The sequence below is a fragment of the Pongo abelii genome, chromosome 12 (genome assembly GCF_028885655.2).
Source record: "Pongo abelii isolate AG06213 chromosome 12, NHGRI_mPonAbe1-v2.0_pri, whole genome shotgun sequence".
Taxonomy (NCBI): Eukaryota; Metazoa; Chordata; class Mammalia; order Primates; family Hominidae; genus Pongo; species Pongo abelii.
Genome location: NC_071997.2, coordinates 32,113,622 through 32,133,270, shown reverse-complemented (window position 1 = coordinate 32,133,270; position 19,649 = coordinate 32,113,622). Strand labels below are relative to the sequence as shown.

The following is a 19,649-nucleotide window of genomic DNA, read 5'->3' as shown; positions in this document are numbered from 1 at the left end:
GTCAAAACAAAGTGTTTAGCTCTGAACACCACTTGGGAGATGCAGAGTGACTGTGTTTTCTGAAAACAAGGAAAGCTGGTTTTCAAAGAGAGAGAGAGAAAAGCAAGGAATGGAGACAAGAAATGAAGAATGATTCCTTCAGACCCTGGCAGACAACCTCCCTGGCTGGTCCCAGTTCTTCCAGAAACATGGCTATGCCCTTGCTCTTGGGTTTCGCGAGGCCCTTCTGAACATTAACTACAATTTTTCGCTTGAACAAACCTGGCCCATACCTGATCCTGGTACCTAAAATCACCAACTCATAACTGAGCGCCCCTCACTCACACCTGTTAGTAAACTTTTTTTTAGATTCAGTTGCTATTGCCAGGTACAGCACTTCTTTATTTCATGTCCACTCATTCATTATTCTGTGCGCATGTGTGCATAGGAGACAGGGAGAGAGAGAGAACTGACACAGAAAACTCTGACTTCAGTATAAAAGTTTTAGGCCTGGATCTCAGCAGGCCTGACTCAGAAATGCAGTCTCTGCATGTCTCACACTCATAATGTTCTCATGAGACAGAGGTGTGGAATGCAACTCTGCCTTATTCGTGGAAAATTACATCTATACCTGCCAAAGGGCCCAGCTATTCTTATTTACTGACCAGTATGTTTTCTTCTTCCAGGAAGGCCAGGCCCCTGTGAGATGGACACATTTTTTCTTTGACCTTATTTCAAAGTATAGCATGGAAACCAGTCCATAGCCTTGAGGTGGTCCAACCCCATGTGTATTGATTCAAAGGGTGATCTTAGGTACTGGGAATCCTATTTTTGAATGTATGAAACAAACATATATCTTCCAGGGCTGCCCTTTTCTTGATTCTGGTTGCCTGGCAGCTTCACATCTTTAAAGGAGAGGCATCTATTACCTTGAGGTGAGGAAGATGAAGGCTGAGAACAAAAAAGTGTTGCATGGCTTTAAACTCCAGTATAGAGTTTAAAGCCATAGAAAGACAATAGCCTAAGCAAAAATATCGTTAGCTGTAATATGTACAATAAGAAAAAAAATGTTGCCGAATAACTAGGACCTACTATCCATTGCAAGATGCATCCTAATTTCAGAAATGTTAAAATGTGGTTTTAAAAAATGTGCTAGGCTTTGTTGAGAGAGAGAAAAGGGTATTTTTTGAACTCCCCAAACTGGGCTTGACATCTCAAGAGTCATGGAGGAAGACTGGACCCATAAACCCTAGAGTAAGCCTGGCTGGACTTGGACAGTGGAGACCTTCTGACCACACAGCCAGGGAGGCCCTTCCTGTAGAGCTAGAGGGAAGATCTGCAGAATGAGTAAGAAGGAAGGCAAGAGCTCAGCTCTGATGGTCAACTCTGGAAGAAGGAGTAGAAACTGAGTCACTGGGCTGGCGGAGGAGCAGCCTGGAAACGGCAGTCCCCTTCCAGAAGGCAGTGCTCAGTGACACCCGGCTCCACAGCTGCAAGGGCTGCCTCTGGCAAAGCGGAGGAAGCTGACAAGAATTCCTAGGCACCGAGGAGGGGGATAGAAGTTGCTAGAGAAACCAGAGGAACAGAAGATGTCTGGAGAGAAACCAGGGGTTTGAGGGGTGGACATCTGCAGGCAACAGCAAAGTCCATGGTGGTCAGCACCGGGTGGCTGGATGTCCCAGACCCCTGGGTCAATGGCATACGGTGCACAGGCTACAGCAAGGACCCAAAGGCACAGAATGGCCATTGACCAAGCAGGATGAGCCATCTCCCGGAGGCCAGCTCCATGATGACAGCCTAAGAGGGAAACCCTGCAGGATGCAGATTAACACTAGGGCCTGACAGGAGCAAGAGGAAGAGTCCCCAAGCAGCTGCTTGCCAAGACCAGCTGAGATTTAGAGTGAACTGTGACAGACATCATAATACCTATGTTCTGCTAAAAACCCGGATGTGAACCAAATGTGCCGGAGCTCATTTACTCTTACATTTGATCATTAAACCAATTTTATTGTGCGCACACCATGTACTAGGCAGTGTTCCAGGTACTTGAGGTGTATCTAGGAATAAATCCAACAAATCCCTACCCACCTGCAGAGCGTGGAGGGATAATACATGACAAACATAATAGTAAATGGGATTGTGTAGTGTGTGCAAAGGTGAATTGAAGAAAACAAGCTTCTGCTTCAGGAAACCTGAATTGACAGCAAATTTGTGTTTAGTTATACAATACCTGTTTCCCATCTGAGCCCCACATTTTATGCCGGAGTTGCCTGCCTCTGTGTGACACTGAAGGACAGAAAAATGAACACAACGCAGGCCCTGTGCCTGAGGAATTGACAATTCACCTGTGAGTTTACACAGTGAGCTTCATGGAGGCAGGAATTGTGCCTTTCCTGTATGTAAAAATGTTTACTAAGCACCTAGTAAAATATATGCCAGGTACTTGGCACGTGCACACAATGCACACACAATGCACACACGACACACATTCATGCAACACACACCCACAGAGCACACGCAACACACAAAAAACACACACAACAAACACGTACATTCACACCATACATACAGCACCCATATACAACATATGATACACACTGACTCAACACACATGAAAACCCACACACACATTCATAAAACTAAACATGAACACCCACACACTCAAACACATACACTTACACAACACGCACATCAAAGGTTTCACGCTAAAGACTTTTCACTTTTTTCACTTTAAAGACCACTGCGGGCTGTAGGTCCGATCTGGCCAAATAAGCACTGAAAGTTAATTATACCGAGGCAGTAAATGAAAGCTTTGATAGCTCAGGGGGAGGTTTGGAAGGCGCCACGACAGAGTTCTAACAGGAGACTAATGACCACAAGAATGATTTACAGAGAGTAGAGTGGTGGCTGCCAAGGAGGGAAGGGGGAAATGGTATCAAAATGTATACATTTTTCATCATGAAATGAATAAGTTCTGAGGGCCTAATGGACAATGTGGTGACTATAGTGAGTAATACTGTATCGTACACTTGAAGTTTGCTAAGAGAGTTGATTTTAGCTGTTCTCACCATGCACACACAAAACAGGTAACTATGTAAGGTGATGAATGTGTTAGCTTGATTGTGGTGATCATTCCATAATGTGTACATACAACAAATCCTCATGTTGTATACCTTAAATATACACAATTACTGTCTGTCAGTTGTACCTCAATAAAGCTAAAAACTAAGATAATAAAAGAAAATCTACCTATGGAACCAACAGCTAATCATCTGAAGTTCTTATGTAACTTTCGTTTAAGTCTCTTCAAACTATGTCCCTGTTAGGCTGAGAAAGCCACTGAGCACCAAGTGGATCAGGGATCCTTCCCAACCTGTGGTGTTTAATGAGTGCAACAATTGCATTCTGAAATTGCATCATTGGCATCTCAGTTCCGGAAGTTAATCTCGTATAGTTAAGTTTAAAGCAATAACCTACTGATCACACAAAATTTATTTTCTAATTTTCAGCAGGCCAAAGGAAGTACAATTTGGTTTCCGTAGCAAATATTCCAACTTCATGAGGGAGTACAAAGTGTTTTGAGAAGAAATGCCCTCCATGGACAGAGGAATATTTTTGAAGTGCAATAAAGAACTTACATTATCACTAGGTAGCTTGAATTATCGAAGAGAAGTTACCACTTAACGTCAGCATGAAGTTACAGTGTTTACCATCATTACCCTCCCATAAATGTTTTTGTTGCTCTGCACAGCAGATATAAGCTCAGATGTGCTTATTTTGAGTAATCTAAAATAAATGTGAGATAGATAAAAACCAACTATTTTTTCTTGTCTTTTTTTCCTTTTCTTTTTTTTTTTTTTTTGAGATGGAGTCTCACTCTGTTGCCCAGGCTGGAGTGCAGTGGTGCAATCTCGGCTCACTGCAAGCTCCGCCTCCCAGGTTCACACCATTCTCCTGCCTCAGCCTCCCGAGTAGCTAGGACTACAGGTGTCCATAACCACACCCGGCTAATTTTTTTCTATTTTCAGTAGAGACAGAGTTTCGCCGTGTTAGCCAGGATAGTCTCGATCTCCTGACCTCATGATCTGCCCACCTCAGCCTCCCAAAGTATTGATTACAGGCGTGAGCCACCACACTCTGCCCTATTTTTCCTTTTCTATACCTGCACTCCACACACTTCTGTGACCAGGGATTGAAGGGATGTCAAGGAATACTCTAACACCAGCTGAATGACACCAGCTGTGTGTCCTACAATTCAATTCAATTCTGATACTAACTGGAGTTAGCACAGACCTCAGGTTAAGGGTTCAGTCCCACAAGACTGCCCCCCATTTCAGATAGCAAATACAAGTGCCAGGTTGTCACCTATACGTCTGACCGACCGGCTATAAACCAGGGTTCCTACAACCCCCTCCTTGGGTTTGATAATTTGCTGGGATGGCTCACAGACCTCAGGGAAACACATTTCCCAGCTTATTATGTAATAAAGAATATGATAAAGGATACAGAAGACAGCCAGATGAAGAGATACGCAGGGCGAGTTGTATGGGAGGGGAAGTGTGCTTCCTTGCCCTCTCTGGACGGGCTACCCTCCACATGTTCAGCAGCCCTGGAGCTCCCCAAACCCCAGAGTCCAGGGATTCTTACAAGACTTTGTTACTTGAGCATCGCTGATCATTAACTCAACCTCCAGCCTCCAGGCCTTCCCAGAGGATGGGGGTAGGACTGAAATTCCCAAGCTTCTAATCTGTTCTTTCTAGTGACCAGTCTCCTCCCAAGAGCCTCATTAGAACAAAAGACTCCCATCACCCAGGAAATTCCAAGAAGTTAGGAGTTCTGTGCTGGGAACCAGGGCCAGAGATCAAATATATATTTTTATTATGTCTATATATATATTATATGTGTATATATATATATACATTTCCTATATATATATTTCCTATATATATATATTTAGAAAAATTATATATTTTTTTCTTGTTCCTTTACAAACACATTCTTTACCATGCCAGAGGACTGATTTTGACGGAAAACTCCCAGGAACTCACAGCTTTGGTACTCTTCCAAGGTCCCAATAAACGAAGGTGACTATTGAAACTCAAGCACTCGGAACACCGGGCAATGTAAACGCTCTCTGCTCAGCAGGGTTCCCTCACACGCAAACACCGTTTCTGAGAAATCCTTAGTACACCTCCCTGAGGGGACCACACAGACTTGGACCACATCTAAACAAGCCACAAGCTTGCTCCAGTTCGCTTTGGAATGGGTGGGATTCATCGGCATAAATAAATATGCAGGGAACAGGCCAGAAGAAAGTTAGGACGGATATTCAGAAATAGCTCTTTGTGTACATAAATAACTGAAGAGCGATGTTGGCAGCTATTTAAGGATCCAAGAAATTGGAAGACACTAAACAATAATATTGGCATCCATTTTATTTTATAATGTCAACAGGATATGTCCATGCCTGCAGAGGCCACAAATAGCACCAAATCACTGATGGGAGAGGCCCACGGTGACCTCTCACCCTGCTCTTTCCAGCTGTGTTTTATCAGCTTCTCTTCCCTCATCCATTCATGGGGATGACAATGTCCACCTTGGGGGAAGTGCAAGCATATGGATGAATACAGACCAAGTCCTTGTTGTGGTGGTTTGCACTCAGTGCTTTGCATTGTTATTTGGTCAACCAAAAAATAGACAGAGGAGGCAACATGATTGCAGGCGTACCATAAGTAGAGTAAGAATGTCTTCCTAATCCAAAACTGGACATGCGGTTTGATGAGAAAAGGGATAAACATGAGATGGTGTTGCCCAATATTTAAAACTAAGACGTCAATATTTTATTTTCTTACTTAGTCATGTGTCTCAGATTCATGTCATTAAGCGTTACCTTTTATTATAAAAGTCATTTTTTCCTTCTCCACTTATCATTAGAGTCTTTCAAACTCAGCCAAACACGTCACAATGGAATAATGAATGAACATGAGAACAGTAAGAAGTGGAACTGAGAAGTTAGAGACATGCAAATTTTATCTAGGAAAATGTTACCAGGTCAAAAAGAAGACACTAGGACCAAGAGTAGAAAGTGCTAACGTGATTTCACCATTTCCCCTGCTAGAAGGAAAAGTGAACCCAAGAGGAAGGAGGTTTTCAGCACAGGTGGATGACCTTCCTGCTGCTGTTGCTGTTTTGTTGTTATGGTTGTCTGTATCCTCTAACATTGCTAACACAGTACAAACCACCCAATTTAAAATCAGACTTAGAAAAAGTGATCTCAACTACACGAAAGTTGACCTCCCTCTACTCTTCTTTTTGGCTAATCACCTACAGCACTTATGAACTTTATTACAAATAAAATTATTGGAATACATGGAAGAGCAATTAGATGTAATAAAATTAATCCAGAAATGCTATTTGCAGAAGAGTCAGCCATTTATGCCAAAATCTGGTTCCCCTTAAATTTTATCTTTGTATTTTGAAAAGGAAAAGCAAAAGCAGTTACCATATTTACTTGAGAGTCAACACAGCCAAAAATTGTTAATTCCATGCTAGCAATCCAGTCTCCTAACATCCACACTTCTTTCCATCTCCAGGGTTCACTGTTATTACTTGCCAAGATTATGTGGGGGAACAAGAAAAGCTCTTAAACTTTTTTCTCAGCATGGTGGTTGAAGAGAGACAAACAAAGTGTTAGAAGCTAGAGAAATGGAGAGATGTCGAAGGCAGCAATACATTGGGGGACATCTGAACCATCCCAACCCAGTGCAACGCACCCACCTTGTCAATGCAAAGTTGAGGTACTGCAACTATGCAACCTACATGGGCCACACAGTGAGACAAAAACACAATTTCCTTTGAAATAATCCAGATTCGCCATATAAATACTGCTGAGCAAGCTCCTACCTGCCGTTTGCTGCAAGCTTGGATGTCAAAACCTGCCATGCAAGTCTCCACTGCCTCCCAAACAAAGCCCAGACCACTCAGTCTAGCATTCCAAATGCTCCTCAATCTCCCTTGATCCTACCTTTTGGAATGTGTTCCTCTCCTTGCCCTTGATGTGCCCATGTTTACTATGTACCAGTTTCCTTGCAAGTTTCCCTAATCTCTGCCTCTTTTCTTGCTCGTGCAGTTTCCTCTACCCAGAATACAACCCTTCTTTCTCCTCCAGCTCAAGTCTTCTTCTTCCTTCTTCTCCCCCTCCAAGACCTATCCCAAACACTGCACCACTTCTTTAGGGCTCTCCCATCCCTCCGACCAGGAGAAACAGGCAACTATCTCTCCCTGCTCTGAAACCTTCAGGTTTTTCATCTCCCCCTCTCTGATGGCACTTTGCAGCCCCTACTTTGCATTGTTTGAGTTCTCTCCCCTGCTGCTCAGTTAATACGCTTAAAAGTAGGCTGAGATTGAGTATAGCTTGAACAGAGCAGATGTTTAAATATTTGCCAAATAAACGAAAGTGGCTGTGTTTACACAACTTATATCCACAGTGCCTTAAAAAATTGAAAGCACACTTACTAGGTAGAGAGCCCTTGATAACTTCCAGTAACAAAGTTTTCTGAGGAAATGGTCTTAAATTTCCCCACCAGGCAGGATTTGGCAATCACTATGGACAGGCTTGGTCTAACCAGCTTCTTGTTTACTTGGGTAATTTACTGACTCGGTGACTGTCTACTTCTCAGGTCAGTGGTTCTCAACCCACATTACACTAACTGCACAGTATGATCACCTGAGGAGTTTAAAAAGCCAGGCCACATGCAGTCCCATCACATCAGAACCTCTGGGGTTAGGATCCAGGCATCAGTGTTTAAAAGGCTCCCAGGTGATTCCAATATGCATCCGGGGTTGACAACCACTGGCCTAGATGACAAAGAGTAATTCCATTCAGGAGACATTTCTCCTATTTGTATGTCACCGAGGCAGCAGCAATGTCCATTTTCAGCACTGACGTGGCAGACTGGGGCTCAGCCAAGAAAGGGGATTCAACTCCAGGGGCTTATATTCACACACACTAGGGTTTCCCTAGAACAGTAATTTACAATCTGGACATCAGTTCCAGACTAAAGTAAACGTCTGCCTCTACTTCCAATCCAAAGCATTTTTTACCTTCCTATGAGCCTAGGTTCTACAGATACATGTCATATTTCCTTACCAACTTAAAATAAATTTCAACTGGAGAAAAACAGAAGCTTAGAGTTCTGATCTTGCACTTACATAAATCCCAGAGTTTGAGGTTGATGATAAAGATTCAACCACAGTGAGTGATACCGAGTGTAATTTCCCACATTATCACAATAGCAAAAATGTAACCTCCCCTTCTCCCTGTGAGTCAGCCCAGAAACCCACTATGTTAATCTCGAGAAATGCTTAAACCTTGAGGGAAACTTATTCAAAGACGTTGTCATGGCAGGTTCACATGAGACTTTTTAAATCAATTAAGTTCCAGTACACATTCCTTCACTCTTGACAATAATCACATATTTTCCCTACAGGAAAGGACCCCTGTGAACCTTCGCATGCGGTTTTACAGATTCTTTAGCAGACAGCTGATACTATTTGTGAAACCAGGTTTCCCCATGCACTCCACGCAGTGTGTTTAACCATTCCAGAGAAACATCTACCAAGTCCCTACTTTACTTGAATTTGTACTTTATTGTGATATGCATTTCATTTGTATTGATTTGGGCTTCAATATTATATACTGATCATTTCAGTAATCATATCTCTTTTAAAAACTAGTTTATGGGTACCATGCACCAATTTGGATAACTCTTAGAAGTGGCAGAAGAGAGCCTGAATGGCATGCTTGATATGAATGGACTCAAAAACCAGTGCCCAAATATGACTGCTTGAAGGACACGTGAGAAAGAGCTCTTCCATAACCTAGTGTTTCCCTTCCTCATGTTCCTTACTATTTCAGCATAATGATGTGTACAGAGCCGAGAGAATCCAACAGACCCATGTTCAAATTCTGACTCTGTTATTGATCTGCCGCGACCTGAAGAAACTCACCTGCTATTTTTAAGCCTCAGTTTCCTTAGAGACAAATCAAAAATCATAAAGCCTGTGTAAGGAACACAGGCAATGTGAAAAGCTCCCAGACATCAAGGGGAGGAGATGGATGGCTGCTGATCCTGGCTGGTTCTAGAATAGCAGATGAGGTGGGTACCCGGGCTCCAGGGCAAGGAGGCTGAGCATCATTGGTGCAGCCTCTGAGACTGGCTGCTAATCAGCCTAGAGCGGGGCAAGCAGGATCAAGGAGACAGCAAATAAAATTGCAGGTAATGAAAAGTCTAAAAAAATTGTTCCAGGATTTCCAGTCAAGTTCTACCCTCTCACTAACTCCAGGAATAGAATGAGGGAAGCCACATCAATATTCAGGGGGCACAATCATGGCTTTGGAATGCTTTGGTTTTGTGGCCCATGTTGGAATATGTTATTGGCGTACATGACTGAGCAGCTCTGGTCACCAAAAGCAACACCGCCTCCCTCAGACAAGAAGAGACTCATGGTTAAGACGTTCAGCATTTTCGGAGAAAAGATGGATAACTTACAAGCACATTCACCGCTAATAATTTCTCACCAAAGGATAAAAGAAGGCAAACTTCCACAAAAGACACAAATGTGCTTTGAGCCTATTCTATAGCAATGGCTCATTCACTTGTTCATTGATTCAGGAAATAGACCTGAAACTTACTAAAATCCTTACTGAAAGTCTTTAAAGATAGTCATACCATTGTCACAGGCTGATTGAACACAGTGTCTTAGCCTGGGCTGCTGTAACAAATTATCATAGATTGGGTGGCTTAAACAACAAATATTTGTGTCTCACAGTTCCTGAGGCTGGAAGTGTAAGATCACGGTTCTGACAGATCCAGTGCCTGGTGAGGGCCCACTTTCTGGTTTGCAGACAGCTGACTTCTCATCGTATCCGCATATGGTAGAAAGAGAGCTAGCTAGTTCTCTGGCCTCTTCTTACAGGGGCACTAATCCCATTTATGAGGGCTCCACCCTCATGACCTAACCATCTCCCAAGCATGCCACCTCCTAACACCATCACTGGAATTAGGGTTTCAACATAGGAATTTAGTGGTGGGCTTGGGGGACACATAGACATTCAATCTATGTACACAGATAAAGGAAAACCCAAAGCCTAAAAAAAACTACTAAAGTATTTATTTCCATTACAATTAACACAGACACATTTCAAGTTTTATAACTACATTTCTAGACTTTTCTATGGTAAACACACATTTTGCTTCCTCTTTTACCTGGCATTAGCCCTTGACAACCCCCATCCCATGTTACATCTGATTGGGGCAATTTTGTCTGCGCTGAATACCTGGAATTCACCAGGTGTCCCTTCTCAGAAGTAAGCACTGCCCTCCTTTCCCTGGACTGGGAGGTGAAGCTCACTGAAGGGGATGAGCTGACTTTGCAGTCTTCCTACTTCCTGCCCAGGTGTTCCTGGGTCCATGGAAACCTGATCCACTAGTACCACCTCAGGGCCAGCAGTTCCTGAGACCTCCCCCAAACACCTCCCACAACACACACACTCACACTCACACACACACACACACATTAATCCCCACCCTGCGCTGGCCACAAATGACTACTTAGGACAGTTTTGCCTTCGAAATGGGCCTGAGTGTCTGATCAACAATATTTTGTCTCGGTCTCCTGTGTTTCTTCACACAATGGAAGCACCTCTGGGCTTACAGCCACCAAGACCCTAAGACTGGCAGAGAGCCCACCCCTTCCCCAGAGCCCTGACAACACTACAGACTCATAAACAAAGCAGCCTCGTCATCATGGAACCAGGGTGGCCAGCATGAAAGATGATGCGTAATAGGGACACTCTCCTCAATGCCTTCCCCAGGTGGTTGGGCTTCAGGAATTTTGTTCCATTCTGAGCACAGAGAGCCATGGCCTCAGATTTCAGGGGTGGGAGGAAAAGTTCCAGTTCTACTCTTTGCCCACTCACAAGTCCTGAGGAAAGCTCTTAGTTGGTCACCTCTATCTTTCTAAAGTTAGAAAGATAATCCTACCTACACCTGGAGAAAAGGATGTCAGAGAAGCCCTACTTGCAGCTCTCTCCTGAGACCCCATCCCTGAAGGGCTCCCTGACACCAAGCAGGCCCCTGGGGCAGATTTACCCATGTTCTGGTCCAGAACCTAGAGGTGGCTGGGTCCTCTTCACTGTCCCTTTCCTGCTTTCCTTCTCATTGTTGACATTTGATTCTATCTCGCAAATGGACTGTAAGTTGCTCTGAATTTTCTTCATCTTTCTATTTCCCCTTCCACTCCTTCTTCCTCTCATCATCCCCAGCACCTAGCACAGGGCTTAGCACAGGTTGGACATGCAATAATAATCTGTCAAAATTATCAGTCAGTCTATTAATGCATGAGATAATGAATGAGAAAGCCCTTTGTAAACTGAGTTGTACTTCAGAGAGACGTAGAACGTATTTTTGTAAAATGTCTCCACTTGTCTCACACGGAGGACAAGACTGGCCAAGAGATACAGTGTTCTGGTCACCAGCCCTATATGCAGTGGCAGCCCCACTGTGATTTCTTGTGGCAAATACAACACAGTCTGACAGGTGCTTGTGTATAGAACCATGCCTCCCCGGTGTCATTCAGGTGAGCATTTACATCTACAAGGTAAGAGTTTACAGACCTTGGCACCATCTTCCCTAGCCCATGACTAAAGTCAACCTGAAACTCACAATAAAAGCCAAACTCCTTACCACAGCCCTAAACACCCACCATGCTCTGGCCTCTGCCTCTGTCTCCAGCTCACCTTGGCCTGCCTTCCACTCTCTTCACTGGCCATACATAGAGCTGCTTTCTGCTCCTCATGCTGGGTTTTTATGCCCTGCTTCCTCTGCCCTCTGTCTGGCTGCCTCCTTCTCATGCCTCAGACCTCATCACTTCACCTCGAGCAGTCCCAATCACCAGGCTAATGTGGACTGTGGCTCCCTAGTCGCTGTCTCTGCAGCCTTCTGTCTCTGTGTTTCTTTCACAGTGCTCAGCACACACGTGCCGAGTCCTGCGGCTGCCTAGCTGTTTCATGCAACCCTGGCAGGGTCCACTCACCCCTGTGCCATCCCATGACTGGACACACAGCAAGGCCTCAAAACACAATCGCCAAATGAAAAAAGTTGTGATCGCAAATGGTTTTAAGCCAATTGAATAGATGCCCAACCTGAGTCAACGAAGTACCTGTCAGACTTTCTTGTATTTGCCACAAGAGATCACGATGAGGCTGACACTGCATGGGTCGTGATATGAGATAGGAAAATTTAGAAAACTTACTAAGTTTGCAGCTTTCTCCTTTGAGACTGCCAAAGTCTAATAAAAACCAGCTTGTTAGCAGGCACTGTTGGCAAGCACATGGAGAAGCATTCTTTCAAACATTCCCAGTAGGGGTGTTAATTGGTATAACCTGGTGGGGTGTGGGGCAGGTAATTCTGAAATATATATCGAAATCACAAGTGTACACAGCCTCTGACCCCACAATTCTTCTTCCAGGAATTTAACCAACAACTTGTAAACACTTCTGCAAAATTACAAGGGCAGGCTGTTACTCATTGCAACATTGGCTGAAATAACAAAAGATTGCAAACAATCTAACTGTCCACTGAGAGGCAGAAAATGCACCTCCTTTGATACAGCTATGGATCAAGGTACGGAATGGTGCGCACTATGAGTGTGAAAGAGGTGGAAGAAAGAACTAGAAATTATTAACAAGACTCACCTATTTGTGAGGAAGAGGGAAAGAAGCGTCTGCAGAAAGGGAAGAGAAGGAGACTTCACTGAAGAACCTTTTAAATTGTGTTACCACTTCAAAAGCAAGTAAACCATGTGTCATTCACTCAAAAAAAATTAAAGAGTTTCAAAATCATATGGAAAAGTTTAACCAAAAAAAGTAATATTCCATTTTAAATTATAGTCTTTTCCCTCATGTTATAACTGGAAACACTAAGCAAAGAAAAGGGAGGTAAGTTGCCCAGGAGAAACGAAGCTGCCCTTGGCCCCCAAGCTAGCACTCACCATACTCCATCCCATTCCCTGGAGTTTCTTGGTGCAGATTTGGGGGGTCAATAGAGAGGAAATATAAGGACATATCTCTCAATATTTTAAACGGCCATCAAGTCTAGGTTGGTGTGATAAATTGGATGGTCCTACCAGGGAGGATCTGGTCTGAAAAATCAAATCCATTTCACATTGGCCCATGTGGGTTCAGAGAAGCTGAAGCTGAGCCCTGCCTGTTCCCCAAGTTGAGGGGTTGTTGTGGCTGAGTTTCCAGGTTCAACACCTCCAAATGCAGTAGAACTGGACTCTCAGCACCTTTGGATGGAAGAACCAAGTACATCAGCACTCAGTTGTCCAGGCCAGCGTGGCACATGGACTCAGAAGGCAGATAGACTTCGTGCAGGCTGATGGATCTCTCCTCACTAGTCTGTGGCTTTGGGAAACTTACTCAACTTCTCAGGCTCTCAGCTTGTCTGGACCTAGAGTTGGAATAATATTTCACGGTTGTGAGAAAGATTCAAGATAATATACTTAAAGAACCCAGAAGAGTACATGTTCCTTTAGTAGGTGACTCAATAAATGGTAGTCATATACCCAAATAAACAGCACAAACATCACCAGTGGCCTAAAACCATGTGACATTGTCTCTAAAGTTCAGTCCGATCTATGCTCACTGACCCATGGGCTCCAGAGTGAGCCTGTCTGCATCATAATTCCAGCTCTGCACTAACTACTGATATAACCCTAGCAAATCACTTCTCTGTGCCTCCATTTCTTAATCTGCAAAGTAAAATAATAGTACTGATCATCTCATATGAGAGGTACCTAAAACCAGGTCTCCTACCTAGCAAGTGCTGTATTACATATTAGCTTTTATTATGATTATGATTATGATTATGATTATTCAGTACCAAGTTAAAACCATTACTAAATGTCAGTTTGGTCCTGATTTTTGCAGCCCAGCACTGAGCTGGGAGTCAGAGTGAAAATCAATGACTCCTTAAAGTTTTTGATATTCATGCCGAGTCCATGACACTTGTACCTATAAAGACAGTGTTCTCCATTTTCCTGGTCCTATCCTTGGCTAGCATTCATTTGTTTAGTATCCTTTCAGAGCTTTAAATATTTACTCAATAGAAACTGAGACTCACCCAAACTAAACTAAATAAATAACCAGTTGCCTCTAGAAAAGCTCCATTTAGGTTGTTTTTTCAATCTTCTGGGATGCCTTTTTGGAATATTCTTTTCTCCACAGAACTGGGTAAATATGTTTCTACTTCCCTTACATTGAGTCATTTGAGAAACATTGATTGATCTGCCCTCTGGGTGTCAGACCCCAAAGCAGGCCCTGGAGAGAGGTAGACACATGAAACCGGACCCTGTCTTTGAGGAGCTCTCAGTCCACTGGGGAGATGAGCAAAGCCCATGGATGATGAGAATGCAATAGGAGGAGGATGGCTGGTTTTCCTGTACAGGAATGGAATAAATAAGCAACAAAATAGAAATCTTTGTAATCTAAAATGTATCCATGCACTGCTGTAACACACCAAACACTGCTACTGAATCTAAGAACCAAGAAACATAGAAATATGTTATACACCACACACACACACAAACACACACACACTTCCCAAGTCTAGAATTAGAAGACATCAAAATTTCGGCATGCAGCTCTCCAGAAACTATATATTTTAGAAGGCAAGACTTATCACTAAACTTTAGAGTAACAACCATAATAATAATACCATTTTGCATTTTTACTTTTCCTCTATTCAAAAAGCTTGCCTCTATCTTGCCTCTTTATATTCCCAGTACAATTTTGTGAGGTGGCTAGCACAGGCCTTCTCTCTAAATTTTATAGCTAAAAATGAGACAAAATCACAAAGACTGAGGTTTACCCCAAGTTACTCAATCGGTAAAAATTCAGAGCAAAAGCATCCAGTTATCTCGCTCTCTCAGCAGACTGTCTGAGAGACATCAAACGAGGTCAAAGTCCTCAGAAATTAGGTTGGCAGAAGTTACTGTAAGAGGTGACTGCTTTGGCAATGAGTAACCAAAAAAGATGAGAGGCTGAACCCAAAGGGGCAGAATTGGAAGCCAGCAGATTTTGCAAAGGGTTTCCTTAAGGTAAATTAAGACAACAAAATATACCTTTGCCTATTATCAGAGTAGCACAATTTTCGTTTTTTTATTATTATACTTTAAGATCTAGGGTACACGTGCACAACGTGCAGGTTTGTTACATATGCATACATGTGCCATGTTGGTGTGCTGCACCTGTTAACTTGTCATTTACATTAGGTATATCTCCTAATGCTATCTCTCCCCCCTCCCCCTACCCCATGACAGGCCCCGGTGTGTGATGTTCCCCACCCTGTATCCAAGTGTTCTCATTGTTCAGTTCCAACCTATGAGTGAGAACATGCGGTGTTTGGTTTTCTGTCCTTGTGATAGTTTGCTCAGAATGATGGTTTCCAGCTTCATTCATGTCCCTACAAAGGACATGAACTCATCCTTTTTTATGGCTGCATAGTATTCCATGGTGTATATGTGCCACATTTTCTTAATCCAGTCTATCATTGATGGACATTTGGGTTGGTTCCAAGTCTTTGCTATTGTGAATAGTGCCGCAATAAACATACGTATGCCTGCAGAGTAGCACACTTTTCAAAAAATTATAAAACCCAATGCCGATGAGAGAGTTGGAAAATGTTCATACAGTGCTGGTGGGCATGTAAATTAATAAAACTTTCCTAGGATTAATTTAGCAGCAGGGATCTAGAGTTTTTAAAATGCCCATGCCCTTTGACCCCTACAATTCTACCTCTGGGGATTTATCTCAAGGAAAACTCATGAGGAGATGCAAAGGTTTAGCTGCAAGGGTGTTAGTTTTAGTACTGTTAATAAGAGAAAAACAATCAACTACTTGCCAACAGGATTTAATAAACTATCTATGCAATGAAATGGAAAAGCTTTTGTAAAAGAAAATTCATTCTCATGACAAGATGCTCGTAATACATTGCTGTGAGGTAAAAGCAGATAACCGAAAAGCATGTAGAGTACAAATATATTTCTTCAAAATGTAAATGTATACAGAGACAAATATACCTACCAAAATGTTAACAGTGTTTATCTCACAGTGGTGTGTTTTTAATTCTCATCTTTTACTATTATCTCTATGTATTTTTTAAAATTTTATTCTTAACAGTGAGCTTGTGCTGTTTGTGTAAATGTTTCAAGGACATATTTTAGAAGTGTACCCTAGCTATTCTTTGACCATTCCTGTCAAGTTTTCCTCTAAGTAAACTAACCGTCTTGTGCCCAACGGGTTTGTCAGTTCAATGATTAACAACAGCATGTAGTGTTAGGAAAGGCCGTAAGAATCTTTTTAAACTCATCACTACCATTAGGCAGATCAAATTCATCTCAAGAAGTTTTCTTGGCTCTTTCTGGACAACTTTGTCTTCTTCCTTTTCCTAATGAATCAACACATTTACAGTAAACACCAGTCTCCGGCATCGAATGCACAAACACACAGACACACACACACACACACACAGACACGCACACGTCACTGTTCTCCAGCTGTCTCATGGGTCAATCCCATGACTCACCAAACCAGTTGGTCCTTAGCTGTATTTTTTGAAGCATCCTTCCCCACCATCCACTCCTCACACCCTCACCAACACAGCAAAAAATTCACATTTTGCATAAGCAATAAGGAGTTATAAATTGAATTGAATGATAAGCTTCATTTGGTTTTCCTTTTTGTTTTGTTATTTTCTTTCCTTAATCTTTCAGGTTCAGTCCCATTTTCTCACTCTTATGCACAGCAACACTATCAGTAGGAATTATGGGGATCAAGGATATATGGAGATCAAGGATAAATTATGGAGATCAAGGATAAAAATGCAAGACAATGTTTATAACCCCCTCTGAGAGTGCATGGTCTTCCCTATAGCTATAGGTGCAACATTGGCAAGGGGAGAAAAACATGATCAGGCTTTTAAGATTACCTTTGAGGTCCTTATTGAAGAAAGCGTGTACAAGTTTTGCCAATACAATGCATTATACCTTTAAATGAAACCAATAGAGCCTGCTGTTAATAACATAGCACCTTCAGGCCGGGCGTGGTGGCTCACGTCTGTAATCCCAGCACTTTGGGAGGCCCAGGCAGGTGGATCACGAGGTCAGGAGATCGAGACCATCCTGGCTAACACGGTGAAAACCCATCTCTACTAAAAATACAAAAAGTTAGCTGGGTGTGGTGGCGGGCGCCTATAGTCCCAGCTACTCCGGAGGCTGAGGCAGGAGAATCGCTTGAACCTGGGAGGCGGAGGTTGCAGTGAGCTAAGATCACGCCATTATACTCCAGCCTGGGTGACAGAGTGAGACCCCAACTCAAACAAAATAAAAAATAAATTAAAAAAAAACATAGCACCTTCATTCAAACATTAGGTTATGCCTCTCTAACACTGTAGAAGTTTAATGGAAAGTGATAAAATAAGTCTCAATTCTTACAGTAACAACAGTCTTATAAAACAACTTCATTTACACCACCTTTCACTTAACATCTCTCACCACATACCAAAAGTGATGTAACTATTCATGGTTTATAAGTAATATACAGTTAAAAAGTATATTTCCCATATATTTCATAGCTAATCTTCCATAGATAATCATAGTTGATCTCTTAATATGACTCAGAAACACATCTTAAAGTTAAACACACCTACAGAGCCATATAACTTCAAGGAATCCTTAAATTGTTGTTTCAACAAACAATATAACATTACCTTTTATCAGATTCCATTTGTCTTTCCTAAATACCTCATTAATGTGTAAGTAAACCCAAAAAAAGGAGGGAAAAAAACACAGAAACAAAAAACCTGCAGTGCAATTAATCATCTTACCGTCTCCGTTCTTCATCCTTGGGGCATTTGGGAATGGCTGGCCTCCCAGGAGGTGGAGAACGTCAGGGTAACCTGACAAGGTTTCTTTTCCCAAATGAAGCCTGCTGAGCTGATGTTGGTTATTAAAAACGAAAGCGTGTTTTGAAGTCAGCCCTAGCTAGAGTTGTTAATTCAGGTCTGTCTCGCAGCAGAGTGACAGCTCACATCTTGCCGGACGCCCCAGCTGGTACGGAGGCTCAAAGGAAGGAGAAAGTGGGGTTTTGGAGATGGCTGTGTCACAGCCTCTTAGGGCTTTAATCCCTCAGCCGTGACACATCTGGGGAACTATGAACAGGAAGCTCAGAGCCAGGCAGACAGCCAGAATCACTCAGCAAACGTGCCAGACCCTTAAGGAACACCAACACCCGCCACTGCACGGTAATCTTTAACGTTTCCCGAAGCTGGTGCTTTCCTCTCATGACTTTGTGTTGAACTTGGACAAGTCCTGCTGGCTGAATCAAGCTCATTATCATGTTCCCATCATCAGAGTCTTGACCGGTCAGTCCCAGGCCTGTGGTGGCCTAAGCTTTCCCTCTCTGCCTACCTCCCAATCCTTACAGCAATCTCCCTAGAGGCAGCCCAGGCAGTGCTGCAGGACTCTTCATTCAGGTCTGTTCGTGTCCCAAATCCCGGCCCACTTCTCATGGTGGCCACCACCCCCGCCATGTGCCCTGAGAACTCTGGAAGTCTCCCTTCATCACACCCTGGAGGTGGGGTGGCCACTGATCACCCCTCAGCTCAGGGAGATGAAAGCCGGAGCCTCCGGCTTCCACAAACGCAGCCAGATCCACCTGGGAGAGCTGGTGCTGCCAGGCCTCCTCTTTTTTTTTTTTTTTTTCTGAGAGAGAGTCTTGCTCTGACTCCCAGGCTGGAGTGCAATGGCACAATCTCGGCTCACAGCAACCTCTGCCTCCCAGGTTCAAGCGATTCTCGTGCCTCAGCCTCCTGAGTAGCTGGGATTACGGAGCCACCATGTCTGGCTAATGTTTGTAATTTTAGTAGACATGGGGTTTCACCATGTTGGTCAGGCTGGTCTCAAACTCCTGACCTCAGATGATCCACCCCCTTGGCCTCCCAAAGTGCTGGGGTTACAGGCATGAGCCACCACACCTGGCCTGCCTCTTCTATTTCTCTCATAGCCCCTCCTGCGCCCTGCACTCAGATGAACATTCTCAACATGACACAGAGTCCAGACTATCACAATGCTACTCAAAAATTTTCAGCATAGGGAGAAAGAGTCAAGCCTCCAATTCTAGCATTCAAGGCCTTCAGACATTGGGTCTCACACACTTTCCTGCCATTGCTCCCACTACCCTTTCCAAGAACGCTTTGTGCTCACCTGGATGGGCCGCCTGCTGACCCTAAGAGGCACTGCTCAAACCTCTGCTTCAATGCTCTGCAGCCTCAATTCTGCCACTGCCGCTCCTTACCCTAGTCAATTGACACCACTCAGCACCACACAGCCCACCTCTTCTTTACTCCTTCCCCTTCTTTCCATTTTTCACCACCATTCGCTCAAGCAGACCCCACTCAAGCATCCTGGGGTGATTTTCCCGACTCCGAACCTGTGCCTTCTCTCTGTGATGATAACGGAGATAGCAAAAGTGAGCACTTACAGGTGCCAGGCATTCTTCAAGGAAATTTAAATTATATATTCATTTACTTATTTATCTTTAATTTTAT

The 19,649-nt window shown here is 43.3% G+C and overlaps 1 protein-coding gene across 1 annotated transcript in view; it reads right to left on the bottom strand.

The window, feature by feature from the left end:
* The window catches only part of IL1R1 (interleukin 1 receptor type 1), a 75,338-nt gene extending 57,102 nt beyond the window's left edge, over nt 1–18,236 (bottom strand). Inside the window, 1 exon segment of the mRNA NM_001132407.1 lies at nt 17,928–18,236. The gene's annotated coding sequence lies outside the window, so the exon portion shown is untranslated.
* Nucleotides 18,237–19,649: the final 1,413 nt, after the last annotated feature.